We start from the raw sequence: 14,468 nt of genomic DNA on the forward strand, positions 1-14,468 counted from the left end.
AGGAACTCAGGGTACCCTCCGCCACACACCATCAGGTGGCTTGCGGAGTATGGATGTAGATGTAGATGTAGATATCATGTGTCAGCTGCATCTAATTGGGGAGCTCTGTGACGTGTTCCTCATCATCAGTGTACATCTTCTTAGAATTTCTCTTAGTTCTGCGTTTACACCTTTTACGCTGCCCGTCTGTGGAATCCACGTCCTGCTCGTGCAGTAAGACCGATTTTTGAGTGTATTTCGGGATCCCCTGCTTCGTTCGTGAGTACGAGCCCTTTGTGCTGTAGAGAGTCGCGTTTGTGAGGGTGACTCATTAGGCCCGTCCGCTGCCGCTGAATCACGTGCCGCAAGGTCAAGCTCTGAAGAGGTCGACGTTTCCGATCAATGTAAATTGCGGCGCTCTCTCCTCTCCTTCGAGGTGCACAGATCTGGAGAAGTGGCGATGGCCGTCTATCTAATGAAGGGTGAACCGGCTGTCGCGGCAAGAGGAGGCTTGTTAAGTGCGTCTGTTCAGCTGGAGATGGGTTCTAGTCCCGACGTGGGTGCGTCCCGCTGCCGAGCTCCAATCGGCGCCGCTGAAACACGGTGGCTGTTAATTGAGCGGCCGCGTAGGAGTCTGCCTGCCAAGATCGACTATGTGCAGGGCTGTCCTCTTTTCGAGTATAATGAGAGCCTCGCAACCAATTACAATCGAGAAAGAGGGTATATGTTTCGTTACACCTATTCGCACAGCTCCCAAGCCATTATATTCATTGAAATGTTTTTTTTCGTGGGCCTATTCTGCTGCTGTATTTGGAGAACGGTTTCTAAAGGAGCCAGAGCATGTTTTATAGACTCATTGGATGTCTCAAGGCAAGATGTTTATCCTTACGGTGCGCAGACTCGTACCGACGTAAGCCACAGATATCTGGTACGCCTGTGCCATGGAAGTCACAAATCAGTCGCACCATGAAACCAGCATACCACTCGTGCACATATGCCATCGTTAATTGCTTTCACATAAATTGCGTTTGCGAGAAAATCATACTGAAATCCGTACTCTTCGTGTTCATAAAGACCGAGTGTTTCGTCTAACCAGCCATCAGTGACATCGATACCGAGAAGTTCTTGCCTAACTGAAAACCCAAATGTAACTGTCGATTTCCCGGTGTGCACGTTGTTGTTGACCGGCCGCGAGCCGCGTTACACGAGGCCTGGACGTTGTTTACTTCATCCGTCTCCGGTGGTGACCGGCAGTACACTGCGACGTAAGTTTTTTTTTTTTTTTTTTTTTTTTTTTGTTTCTTTATTGGATTTCAATTCCCCCCGAAGGGGGCGGGCTGGCAGCAGCTTAGGACGCCGCTCTGCAGCCTACAGGTTTTCTGACAAAGAGCAGGAGAATAAATAATAATAAAAAACAGGCGATAAAATCGGGGACTCATTGAGTAAACAAGGTGAAAAGAAAATGGGGAAATGAAAACAAACAACAGAGGGATGATGAAGCGAATAAAAATACATACGGAGCAGACAGGGGAAACAATAGACAATTTAAAAAAAACACGGCGACAGTCTGGATTCTGTTCGCAAAGTATATAAAACGCACACCCAGCGACAGCATGGTTTCTGTTCGCAACACAACACTGAATAGTCACTAGAACACAGCACGAAAAAGTCGGCAAAGGTGACACCACAGTCGAGAGCAGGTGGGGGGAAACCGAACAGGAGATGGGAAAACAAAAAGGGGGGGAAAGGAGAGTAAAAGCGAAGGGGGGGGGGGCTACGTAAGATGAACATATACCTAATAAAGGGTGGAGAAAAATTGTGTCACGAAATTTCAACCGTGGATAGCTGATGCCAGTAGGAACCAAAACTGCTTACTTTGTATAGGTCGACAACGCACCATTTTTAAACTACAGAAACTTGGCTCCACGAGTTCCGATTGGCCGTGGGATTGCCCTGTTGCTGTTCGTCGCTTGACGAACAGCGCTATGGTTGTCGGAGCGGGTGGCGCCAAGTTTCCGTAGTTTAAAAATTGTGTGTTGTCGACCTACACAACATCAGTAATTTTTGTTCCTACGGTCATCAGCTATCCAGGGTTAAAATTTCGTGATACAATTTTTCTCCACCCTTTACGTAACCACAATCTTAGAATATCATCCATCAGGAAGTGCTGAATGCCGGCCGCAGTGTTATAGCGGTTCTAGGTGCTCAGTCCGGAACCGCGCGACTGCTACGGTCGCAGGTTCGAATCCTGCCTCGGGCATGGATGTGTGTGATGTCCTTAGGTTAGTTAAGTTTAAGTAGTTCTAAGTTCTAGGGGACTGATGACCACAGATGTTAAGTCCCATAGTGCTCCGAGCCATTTGAACCATTTGAAGTGCTGAATGTAGCCCATGGATGAATTTAGAACATCTGCGTCGCATGTTAATTGTTTACTCACGCTTCAGTTTTTCCTTTACCTCTACATCTACGTCACACCCCACAAGCCATCTCACGGAGTGCGGCGGAGGGTACTTTTGGGACGACTAACTGATCACCCCTACCCTGTTCCACTCGCGAATAGCATATAGGAAGAATGATTATAGGTAGGCCTCTGTACTGGCTCTAATTTCTCGAATTTTCTCATCTTGGTCATTACGCGAGATGTATGTGGCAGGAAGAACTAGAGGTGTTCAATAAGTCATGCAACACATTCTTTTCTCGCCCAGTTTAGGTTGAAAAATTGCGGAATTTGTGTGGAACATCGTGGAATATTCACGCTTCAGGCCCTGTAGTTTCATGATATCCAAGTAGGCGGTGGCGCAATACGTAGCCTTAAATGTCGTTTGTAACGGAGGTGCGTTCGAGCCACAGAGCTATCACCGTGTTGGCGGAAAACCAGATCATTCCAGATATTCGTAGGCGCTTGCAGAATATTTGCTGATACCTGGCAGTGAACAAAAATACGTTGAGTCGTTGGGAGGCCGTTTATCATCACTGCAACAAGGTAGCGCAAACCTGTCCGATATACCGTGTGCTTGCCAGCTGCACACGACTGTCACTCCTGCAGTGTTGGAACGTGCGGACACTCTCATTGTAGGTAATCCACGGGTCACAAACAAACACCTCGCTGCTCAACTGGAAGCCGTACGTGAACGATGGGGAGGTTACTGATGTAGCAAGACGTGGGCTCCGACGCGACCGTAGAGCGATATCGTGCGGGCATGCAGGCCCTCCGAGTAAGACAGCGTAAGGCCATCGCATCGAACTGATATTATGTTGAAAAATAGGATTTTGTAGCCAAAAGTATGGGGAATAATATGGTGTGTTGTAATCCTGAATGAAACCAACCTGCTTTCAGAAACAAAATGTGGTACATTGCTTATTGAACGCCGCTTGTAATATGGTGTCTAATTCTTCCCGGATAACGCTCTCTCGAAATTTCAGCAGTAAACCTCTCCGTGATACACAACGTCTCTCTTGTAACGTCTGCCAATGGAGTTTGTTGAGCACCACGGTAACGCTCTCGCGCCGAGTAAGCGATCCCGTGACAAAAGGCGCCAATCTTTGTAGGATCTTCTCTAACATTAACTCTAACAAGTGTTGTTTCTGGCTACTTCTCACAACACTGAGAGGTGTGGGCTAGGTTAAAGCGAAGCCTGAAAAGTCCATGGTCCGAGAGAGATCCGATACCGCGACCTGTCAGCTTCGACACACACTGTTAACCGCTTTTGTTTTAATCTCATTTTGTTCGAAGAGGTTGAAAGCAATCAGGGCTGACTTCTCATGACACCCTTCAAATTCATCGTTGATTCATTGACACAGTTTTTTTTTTATTACATAGGGTAGCTAAACCTCAGACCAAAAACGCTGAGCTACCGTGGCGGCTGGCGCTAGACTACCAGACCTACACATTTACGGAGAGTTCGTCTACAAGTTTAGTTGAGTTAATCTGCGAGTATCAATCTGTGACACATATGGCCACATTTTTTGCGTGCATTTATTCAGTAGAGTACATTAAATTCAACGCCAGGGGATCGTAGAACCTAGTATTTGGAATAAATTTCAAATTCCCGAGCGAAAGGGATTTTAACAGACAGACGCAGAGATAGACGGGCAGCAAATGACAAAAAGTATGTGATGTAATAACAAATTAACAATTTTCGAATTTTTCTATTTTTGTATTGTACGTCCTTGCTTTTTGTCAAAGAAATTTCGTGATTCTAAGTCAACGGAAAGTACTCTATACATTTTGATGAGTGAATTTGAGAGTGTTGAAATACGTGACATAAATGGTCGTAGCTTCTGACTGCATTGTTTGGAAGCTTAAATTTTTTACGTCGCCGAGGGACCGTGGACGTCACTATGTGACATAATTTTTAACTCTGTACCTGTACCGTACCTGGAAAAGTGTATCTTAACAGACTGACACGCCGACAGACAGAGAGACGGACAGCGAAGTGATCCTGTAAAGGTTCCGTTTTTACCGACCGAGGCATGGACCCTTAGAGATGAAATAACATGAAACGCAGCCACTCTGTGGTGGTTACATGGGAACGGAAGGCCTGGATCAGGCAAACTGAACACCATCCACTGTGACAAAAGATTTTATTGTTCTGTGGTGTGGCATTAACAGATAAATAACCTCAGAAATACGTATTTGAATAGACAAAAATTTAAAAAAATCAGTTTTTAAGGGGGCAAACCACATTAGGAGGCTGTTTGACAATTATTTTTTGGGATTTTTTTGGGTGGGAAGAATTAATTACAATTTAATCAGATTTTGACATCATTTCATTCATATGATGAACTGTTTTTGTGAATTTTTTGAATAATTTCAGCCAAAAATATAGAAGTTACGCTGTGATGTCTGCTGAAGGTTGTCAGTATAGTACCCTTATAGCGTGCAGAGTAGCCATTCCGATTTTCATCTGTAATCAGAAACATTCTGATTTTACATTAATATCTTATTTTCTAAGCAGGTGAAAATACTGAAAATTAAAAATTTTGTAGGCGTTGGAACAATTTACTTCTATTCGCACGATTTTTTTCTCTAATTATACAAAACAAAATCCTTAAAATTATGACATCATCTCACAAGTTGACTGATATAATTCGAAATTTTATAAAGGATCATACTATCAAGTTTCACAATGATCGGTTCTAAACTTTTTGAGATAGACTGTACGCAAATGTGAAAAAAGTCATTTCTATATAAACGCGTTTGAAAAATAAAGTCTCGGAAACTAGAAATTCAAGGAAGTTAACAATAATGTAAAATGGTTACCCATTAATCTGTGATTCCAGCACCATATAGTAATCCTTCTTCTTCCTCATAGGCTTCGTTTTGAGCTTGCAGCAGTGCTTTCCGAACTTTCCAACCTTCCTTCGATTCCAAGGAACTACGTCGATTCTGCCGGCTCACGCGCTGGTTATACATTTGTTCGGCATAATTGAAGCTTTGCGTGCCTGCTACAATTCCTGACTCGTTTAAGACCATCAAAACGGATGAATTTCCTTCATTCAATAAGCCCGCTGCTAAATACGACGCCAATTCAACGACTTTTAGTCCGGAGTGCAAGTCTTTAGGAGCTAATCGCCAAATAGTGGAATTAAAACTTTCATTTGCATCTTGTGTGTGGCCACACTAGTCCTACTTGGTAAGGATCCCATACTGATGAACAGTACTCAAGAATCGGTCGAACAAGCGTTTTAGAAGCCACTTCCTTTTTGGGTGAGATACAGTTCCTTAATATTATTCCTATGAATCTCACCCTGCCATCTTCTTTTCCTACTATTTGTTTTATGTGGCCATTCCACTCAAGGTCGCTCTGGACAGTTATTTCTGTATATTTTGCGGTAGCTACCGTTTCCAGCAGTTTCTCATCAATAGAGTTGCTATAGAGCAATGGCTTTCTTTTCCTATGTACGTGAAATTTATTTATGTTTATAGTCAATTGCCAGAGCCTGCACCAGTCATCAACCCTCTGCATGTCATAGTGCAAATCGATACTGCCTTATGGCGCTGCAGACAACCACATCATCCACGAACAGTCTTGAAGAGCATCTGACGGTTTCTACTATATCATTTATATACACTGTAAACAGTAACGGTCGTATTACGCTTCCTTGGAGTACTTCCGAAATTACCTGTACATCTGTCGATTTTGTTCCGTTAAGAGCGACATGTTGAGTTCTGTCTGCAAGGAAGTCTTGAATTCAGTCACAGATCTGGTCTGACATTCGATAAGCTCATTTTTTTCGCTAAACAGCGGTGTGGGACCGTGTCAAATGCCATCCTGAAGTCAAGGAACACGGAATCAACCTGAGCGCACTATGGATCTCATGGAGGAATAGAACTAGCTGAGTTTCTCAAGATCTTTGTTTGCGGAACCCATGTTGATTTTCATAGACGACATTTCAGTTCCCCAATAACGTCAAAATTCTTGATCATAAAATATGTTCCATAATTCTACCCCAGACTGACATCAGTGATATAAGTCAATAATTGTGTGAAACTGTCCTATGCCCCTCTCGAAAACAGAAATGATCTGTGCTTTTTTTCCGGTAGCTAGGTAACCTTTATTGCTCAAGCGACCCACTATATTGCTGCTAGAAGGGGAGCAAGTTCTTTCTTATAATCTTTGTAGAATCTAATAGGTATCTCATCTGGTCCTGATGTGTTTCCACTACTAGGTGGCTGTAGTTACTTTTCTGTTTCGCGATCGATTATCTCAGCATCTGTCATTTCGACGTACGTACGACGATTGAAACGAGGGACTGTGTTACAGTATCCCGCGGTAAAAGAAGAGTTACTAGACCGAATTCAGTATTTCGGTCTTCTCTCTTTTATGGTCTGTGAGTGAATGAATAGATGATTTCGAGCCACTTACTGATTTTATGTACTACAAAAACTTCTTAACCCTTTTACTCACATCGGTTGACACAATTTTACTTTCAAAATCATTGACCGCTTCTCTCATGGCTCTCTTTACACTCATTTTCGCCACGTTCGGCTTTTGTCTGTCAGCTATGTTTTGACTTGTCTCGAACTCCCTTTCATTAGAGAATATTTTGCTAATATGGCACTTAATCCGCTGTGGATCTTTCGCATACCTTAAGATCTCGCTCGGAACATACTTGTCTAAAGCCTATTGAACGATGGTTCTGATTTTTTCCAATTGTCTCTACATCTTCGTCCACATCACTGAATACGCGATGGTGACTACTCAGATACTCTGCAATTTGTATCCTTTCTCTCTGATAAGCACTCACTACCTTTCTTAACATTCATTGTAAAACATGTCGTCATAGTTGCTATCAACCCCTTATGGACGGCCGAAGTGGCCGTGCGGTTCTGGGAACTACAGTCTGGAACCGAGCAACCGCTACGGCGCTACGGTCGCAGGTTCGAATCCTGCCTTGGACATGGGTGTGTGTGATGTCCTTAGGATAGTTAGGTTTAATTAGTTCTAAGTTCTAGGCGACTGATGACCTCAGAAGTTAAGTCGCATAGTGCTCAGAGCCTTTGAACCATTTTTTGAACCCCTTATGATCACTGATACCTTCCTATAAGTCATCTCGATTCTAATACTCTAAGTGATACTCAAAAAAGGCAGATACGAGTGATCCACATTAAATTTTAAGGCTGCGTTTTATGTTCTGAATGAAAGATTTGAGACTATTGAAGACGAGAAAACGTTTGGAATATCTTTGGACACTAAATTTTAAAAAAAAAGTTGAAGAAGTCACAAATTGTATAACTGCAGTAGAAATACAGGGGTTCCACCAAAAATTAGTACTGTTATGGGAAATAATTTTTCCAAGTTTATGAGTATGACATTAAGCAGACGGCTTTCCAAATAGTTATAAGGAACAATCTTCCCTATCTTTTCCCGAACTAATTTACACATCTGGTCAAAAGTGACTGACTTTTGTTTTTGAATGAATTCCTATGATATTAATCAGAAATCCTCAGAATCTTTCAAGAGCTAGGAGCCAAAGTTTCACTGAACAAAAGATGAATTTTTTTCTCTTACTCATGAAAACTGAACTTGAAAAAATAAAGTGCAGTCAGACTAGGTAAGTTTTTCAATTTTTCAATTAAATTATTAAGATACATCTAAGATATTAAATCCAATTCACGTCATAAAACATAAGAAAATCTTGATCTTTCAAATGGAATGTATGCTGAACTGAAAACTCCCATGACAAATGCTCCCCAGATTTACCTGGTATTAAGAAGGCCGTATTAGGAACACTTTTTTCAAATTCGCTTGAATAATTTCATCTAGTGAAAGAATTAGGATGGAACTGATTCCAGGGAACTTAATTCAAATAGGCGCTTTTACTATTTATTGAATTTTCGGTTCATGTGTAGTCGCATGAGGGAGAAGCAATAAAAATATTTAGATTTTGGGATATTTCGTACACTAATATTATTGAGGACCAAGGCTATACAGAAGTGCATCAATAAGACTGCTCATTGAATGGGGATGAGAAAGTGAGAGCCGCTAGCCGGAATGAAGTTTCCATTGTTATGCACGATATTTGGACAAGCGACATAATATTTTGGTTATGTGCTGCGAAAGACGAGTTGATTGGGAGTCAAGCAAGCGAACACACACAGAATTTGAGACCACTCACAGTATCTGACAAGCACCACAGGGTCACTCGTCGGAACATTGCGCTTAAGATGTACGCATCAGTCACGCTGCGGACCCGAAACCTGAGGTATAAAAGTACGTCAGAACCTTAAATATCACATGGGGACTATAGACTGTCCATGGAGATGTTGAATTTTATCTGAATCATTGTTTTCTGATTCTCTCCTATCTACTGGTAAGGTCTCTTACACATTTTAAAAAACACCTGTCATGGTAGTCAACTAATTACGTCCAGCTGAACGAAATGAAATCCAAACGTACATCAGTACTCTACAGGCCATATTGAAATGTGCGACAGAGGGTACCTACAATAGCACTGTGTTATCTTCCTTCCTAGATCCATTTGTCAATGGCAAGTGGGAAGAACCGCTGTCGATACGCCTCCGTATTAGCTGTTATTTCTCTTATTTCGTTATTGTTATCATTTAACGAGACGTATCTGGGAAAAAGTAATACGTTGCCCGATTCTTCCCGGAACGTAATCTCTCGTAATATCAGTCGTAAACCTCTCCGTGAAGCACAACGCCTCTCTTGTAGCGTATGCCAGTGAAGTTTGTTGAGCATCTCCGTAACGTTCTCGCACCGACTAAACGATCCCGTGACGTAACGTGCCGTTCTTCGTTGTATCTTCTTGTATTAATCCAACTTGTAGAGGTTCACAGACTGATGAGAGAGGGTCAAGAAATGGCCGAACAAGTGTTTGGGAAGCCACTTCTTTCGTAGATATCTACATCTACATCAATACTCCGCAATCCATTCTACGGCGGAGGGTACCCGTTGCAATTACCAGTCATTTCCTTTCCTATTACATTCGCAAATAGAAATAGGGAAAAGCGATGTCTATGTGCCTCCGTATGAAACCCAATTTCTCGTATCGGTTCTTACGTGCAATGTATGTTGAACACAACAGAATCGTTCTACAGTTAGCTTCAAATGACGGTTCTCTAAATTTTTTCAATGGTGTTCCTCGAAAAGAACGTCGCCTTCCCTCCAGGTATTCCCATTCGAGATTCCGAAACATCTCCGTAATATTTGCGTGTTGTTCGAACCTACCAGTAACGTATCTAGCAGCTGGCCTCTGAGTTGAATCGATGTCTTCCTGCAATTCGATTTGATGCGGATCTTAAACACTCGAGCAGTATTCAAGAATAGGTCGTACTAGCGTCTTATATGCAGTCTCCTTTGCAGATGAACCACACTTTCCTAGAATTATTCCAATAAACTGAAGTCGACCATTCGCCTCGCCTACCACGGTATTCACGTGCTCGATCCATTTCATATCGCTTTACAGTGTTACGCCCAGGTATTGAAATGACGCAACTGTGTCAAGCAGGACACTAATAATGCTGCATACGAACATTACAGGTTTTGTTTTTCCCACTTATCCGCAAATGGACCCTGTACTCTTGATGGCCGCAGGCAAGGCAGCCTCCACATCTCGGATAAGGCCCACTGGCAGACATACCGAGTGCACATTGGCTTTCTTTCCAGCCCTGAACGCTATCTGCCTAAGGCTCTCCATAACGCCCCTAACGATGGAGCTCCCGATAACTAATAAACCCCTCACCCACTGTGCCTTTTCGGACCCTGCTGAAGGAGGTACCACCCATCCACTCACAGGATGAAGGCGCAGCAGACGACAAGTCTCCAGTTTGGGCCTCCACCTCGAGCGACGCAAACGCGTTACCACCCGCAACTCACTCTGCTGTGAGGGCGAATCCATCGCGTCGGGTACACTAGGAGGTGCCTGGGAAGCAGAGCCTGGGGCGATACAAGGAACACCTGAGGTATCCCAAATGACACTCCAGATTCTCCACCACTGTTAGATCCCGAGGCAGCAGCCTGAAATTCACTGATCGTAGCGTTCCTTAAGATTCTTTCACTGAATCTCAGTCTGCCAACTGCCTTCCCTACAATGTCTTTCATGTTGTCATTCCACTTTAGGTCGCTCTGTATAGTTACTGCTGAGTATCTAACTATTTTCTCAGTGATTTTCTGCCAATAGGGTAATCGGAAAGTAGTGATTTTTCTGATTTTATGCATAGCTGGCAGAATTTATGTACAATCACGGTCAACTGCTAGTGCCTACACAAGTCACCGATTCTCTGCAAGTCTTCCCGTAACTCGCTACAGTCTTTGCCTTCTTATAGACAACTGTATCATCGGCGAACACTCTCAAGGAGCTGCTGCCGTTACTCACTGGGTCAGTTGTATACTACTATACATGCTCCTACCAGTACATAGTTGAAGTTGATGTGGGAGATATGATACTGAGTGAAGAATCTCACAGAGCACTGAAAGACCTAAGTGGAAACAAGACCCACGAAGTAGGCATTCCTTTAGAACTACTGGCTGCCTAGGGAGAGCCAGCCAAGATAAAACTCTTCTATCTGGTGAGCAAGAAGTACGACACAGGCGAAATACCTTCAGACTTCAGGAAGAATATAGTAATTCCAATTTCAATGAAAGCAGGTGCTGACAGGTCGAACTTTCAGTTTCATAAATCACAGCTGCAAAATACTTACACGAATTCTTTGCAAACGAATGGAAAAGCTGGAAGAAGCAGACCTTTGCGTAAATCACTTTGGATTCTGTAGAAAAGTTTGAACACGCAAAGCAATACTGACCCTACTACTTATATTAGAAGACAGATTAAGGAAATTTCTAGAATTTGTAGACTTAGAGAAAGCTTTTGACAAGGTTGACTGGAATCATCATCATCATCATTGTCTTTGGGCCTTTGTCCCACTTCAACGCGAGGTCGGCATTGTTACTGTGGATTTGGCAGTGTTAGTTGCAGAGGGTGGCGGGATGCCCTTCCTGTTGCCACCCTGAACCCCCCAGGACAGAATTAGTGCACCCCAGCTGTCTGCATTTAGTGTAAGACAAGAAAAAGTGTGAACGTTTTCAGATGTCTACGAGACGTGTAACTGAGGCGGAACGTGGGGACCAGCCCAGTATTCACCTAGCGGGATGTGGAAAACCGCCTCAAACCACATCCAGGCTGGCCGACATACCGGCCCTCGTCGGTAATCCGCCAGGCGGATTCGATCCGGGGCCGGCGCGCCTACCCGAGTCCAGGAAGCAGCACATTAGCGCCCTCGGCTACCCTGGCGGGTCGATGTTGACTGGAACACTCTGTTTCAAACTCTGAAGGTGGCAGGAGTAAAATACAGGGAGCGAAAGGATATTTATAATTTGTACAGAAACTAGATGGCAGTTATAAGAGTCTTCACGAAAGTGAAGCAGTGGTTGAGGAGGGAGTGAGACAGGGTTGTTGCATGTCCTCGATGTGTTGTTCAATCTGTATATTGAGCAAGCAGTAAAAGAAATAAAAGAATAATTTGAGTAGGAATTAAACTCCACGGAGAAGAAATAAATACTATGAGGTTCGCCGATGACATTTTACTGTCAGAGACAGCAAAGTACTTGGGACAGCAGCTGAACGGAATGGACAATGTCTTGAAACGTGGACAGAAAATGAACGACACCAAAAGCAAAACGAGGACAACGGAATGTAGTCGAATTAAATCAGATGATGCTGAGGGAATTAGATTAGTAAGTGAGATAATTGAAGTAGTAATGTGTTTTGCTGTTTGGGCAGTAAAATAACTGATGATGGTTGAAGTAGAGAGAATATAAAATGTCGACTGGCGATGGAAAGGAAAGCGCTTCTGAAGAAGAGAAATTTGTTAATATCGAGTATAGATTTAAGTGTCAGGAAGCCTTTTCTGAAAGTATTTGTACAGAGTGTATCCATCTATGGACGTGAAACATGGACGATAAAAAGTTTAGACAAGACGAGAATAGAAGCTTTTGAAATGTGCTGGTACAGAAGAATGCAGAAGATTAGATTGGTAGATGACGTAATTAATGAGGCGGTACTGAAGAGAAATGTGGAAAAGAGAAAACTGTGACACAACTTGATTAGAATAAGGGATCGGTTGATGGGACACGTTCTGAAGCATCAAGGAATCACCGATTTAGTATGAGAGGGCAGCGTGGAAGGTACAAATCGTAGAGGGAGACCAAGAGATGAATACACTTAGCAGGTTCAAAAGGATGTAGCTTGCAGTAGTTATTGGAGATGAGGAGGCCTGCATAGGATAGAGTAGCTGGAGAGCTGCATCGAACCAGTCTTTGGACTGAAGACCACAACAACAACAACAACAACCGTTCTTCCTTGGTATACTCCTGACATTACCTTTACATTTGCCGATATTTCTCCGTTAAGATCGACGTGTTGAGTTCCATCCCTTAGGGTGTCCTAAATTCAGCCATAAATCTGTTGCGATAGTCGGTTATCTCGTATTCGGTTCACTAAACGACAGTGATGAGCTGTATGAAATGCTCTCCTGAAGTCAGTGAATAAGGTATCAACTTGGGCACCGAAGTTACGGCCCTCTAGATCTCAAGGATGAACAGAGAGAGCTGAGTTTGCAGGATCTATGTTTGCGGAATCCACGCTGATTTTTGAAGAATTATTTGACGTTCTTCAGACACGTCATAATACGGGAGTACAAAGCATGCTCCACAATTCTATAAGATATTGACTTAGGCGATATCGGCAGATAATTACGTGAATCTGTCCGACGAACCTACTGCATGACCTGTGCTTTTTTTCAGTCGATAGGTACCCTTCGTTGCTCCACGGACTTACAGTAAACCCTTTCCTGCAGAGGATGGTTCAAATGGCTCTGAGCAGTATGGGACTTAACATCTGAGGTCATCAGTCCCCTAGACTTAGAACTACTTAAACCTAACTAACCTAAGGACATCACACACATCCATGCCCGAGTCAGGATTCGAACCTGCAGGGGCGCTAGGTCTTTCACATAATCTCTGTAGAATCTTACAGGTATCTCATGCGACCCAGATACCTTTCCGTTCTATTCCGCGATCACTTATCCCAGTGCTACATTTGTGGAAAGCTTGTATTTCTTATAATAATTTCAAGCGCAAATCTATTAACATGGACCCATGTGGCAAAATGGTTAAGGCACTGGGCTCCGTTCATGGAGATGGTGGTTAAAATCGTCGTCCACCTATCCACATAGCTGTAGTTTTTCCGTGATTTCCCTGAATCGCTTTTGGAAAATGTCGAAATGGACCCTGTTAAATTCTTTACGCTTTCTATTGCTTGTCATTTTGTTCCTAATGACACCCTCGTCGGCGAAACACAGTAGCTTGATATTCTTTTGCTTTCGTGCAGTTGGTGTCTGTAGACTCTTAGTGCTTGTTTTTGTACTATACTTTCTCTTCTACATATGTTGGACTGTGCTTATGGAGAGCAGTGAACAATCATTGACAAAATTTTTGCAATGCAGAGGAACCCTTATAAAAGCGTCATGAATACATAGTTGTTAAACTGACTCGTTGCTCACCATTTCGATTGACATCGAGCAGACAATATGTGAAATTAAAAACTTTCTAATTAAATAAGTAACTCAACATCCTCAAGCATTACGCAACAAAGGATTATAGGAGCGAAGCCTAGAGGGACGAAGTTTACACTCTATACAGCGTCTTGTCCTAATCGCTGCAGGGCCACGACAAATGAATTATGCGAGTTTCAAGATGGTAGGCACCCCCGACGTCTATGCGACAGAAAACTCTGGAACTGCAGCGTTTCATACTGTGGAAAATGCTTATTTGTTGCCTCGTCAGCTGGCGTGTTCTGTACAACCCTAAACGGTCGAAATACCTTATGTCTTATCTACTTACAGGGCTGGAGCTGGAAACTTTGCAATGAATTTGACACAGAAAATGAGAACCAGCGTTAATATTTACTTAGATGGGTATGGACAACCGCCATCGCTTCTGACAATAACGGGCTTTTCTGTTCTT

The sequence above is a fragment of the Schistocerca piceifrons genome, chromosome X (assembly GCF_021461385.2).
Source record: "Schistocerca piceifrons isolate TAMUIC-IGC-003096 chromosome X, iqSchPice1.1, whole genome shotgun sequence".
In the NCBI taxonomy this organism is placed as follows: Eukaryota; Metazoa; Arthropoda; class Insecta; order Orthoptera; family Acrididae; genus Schistocerca; species Schistocerca piceifrons.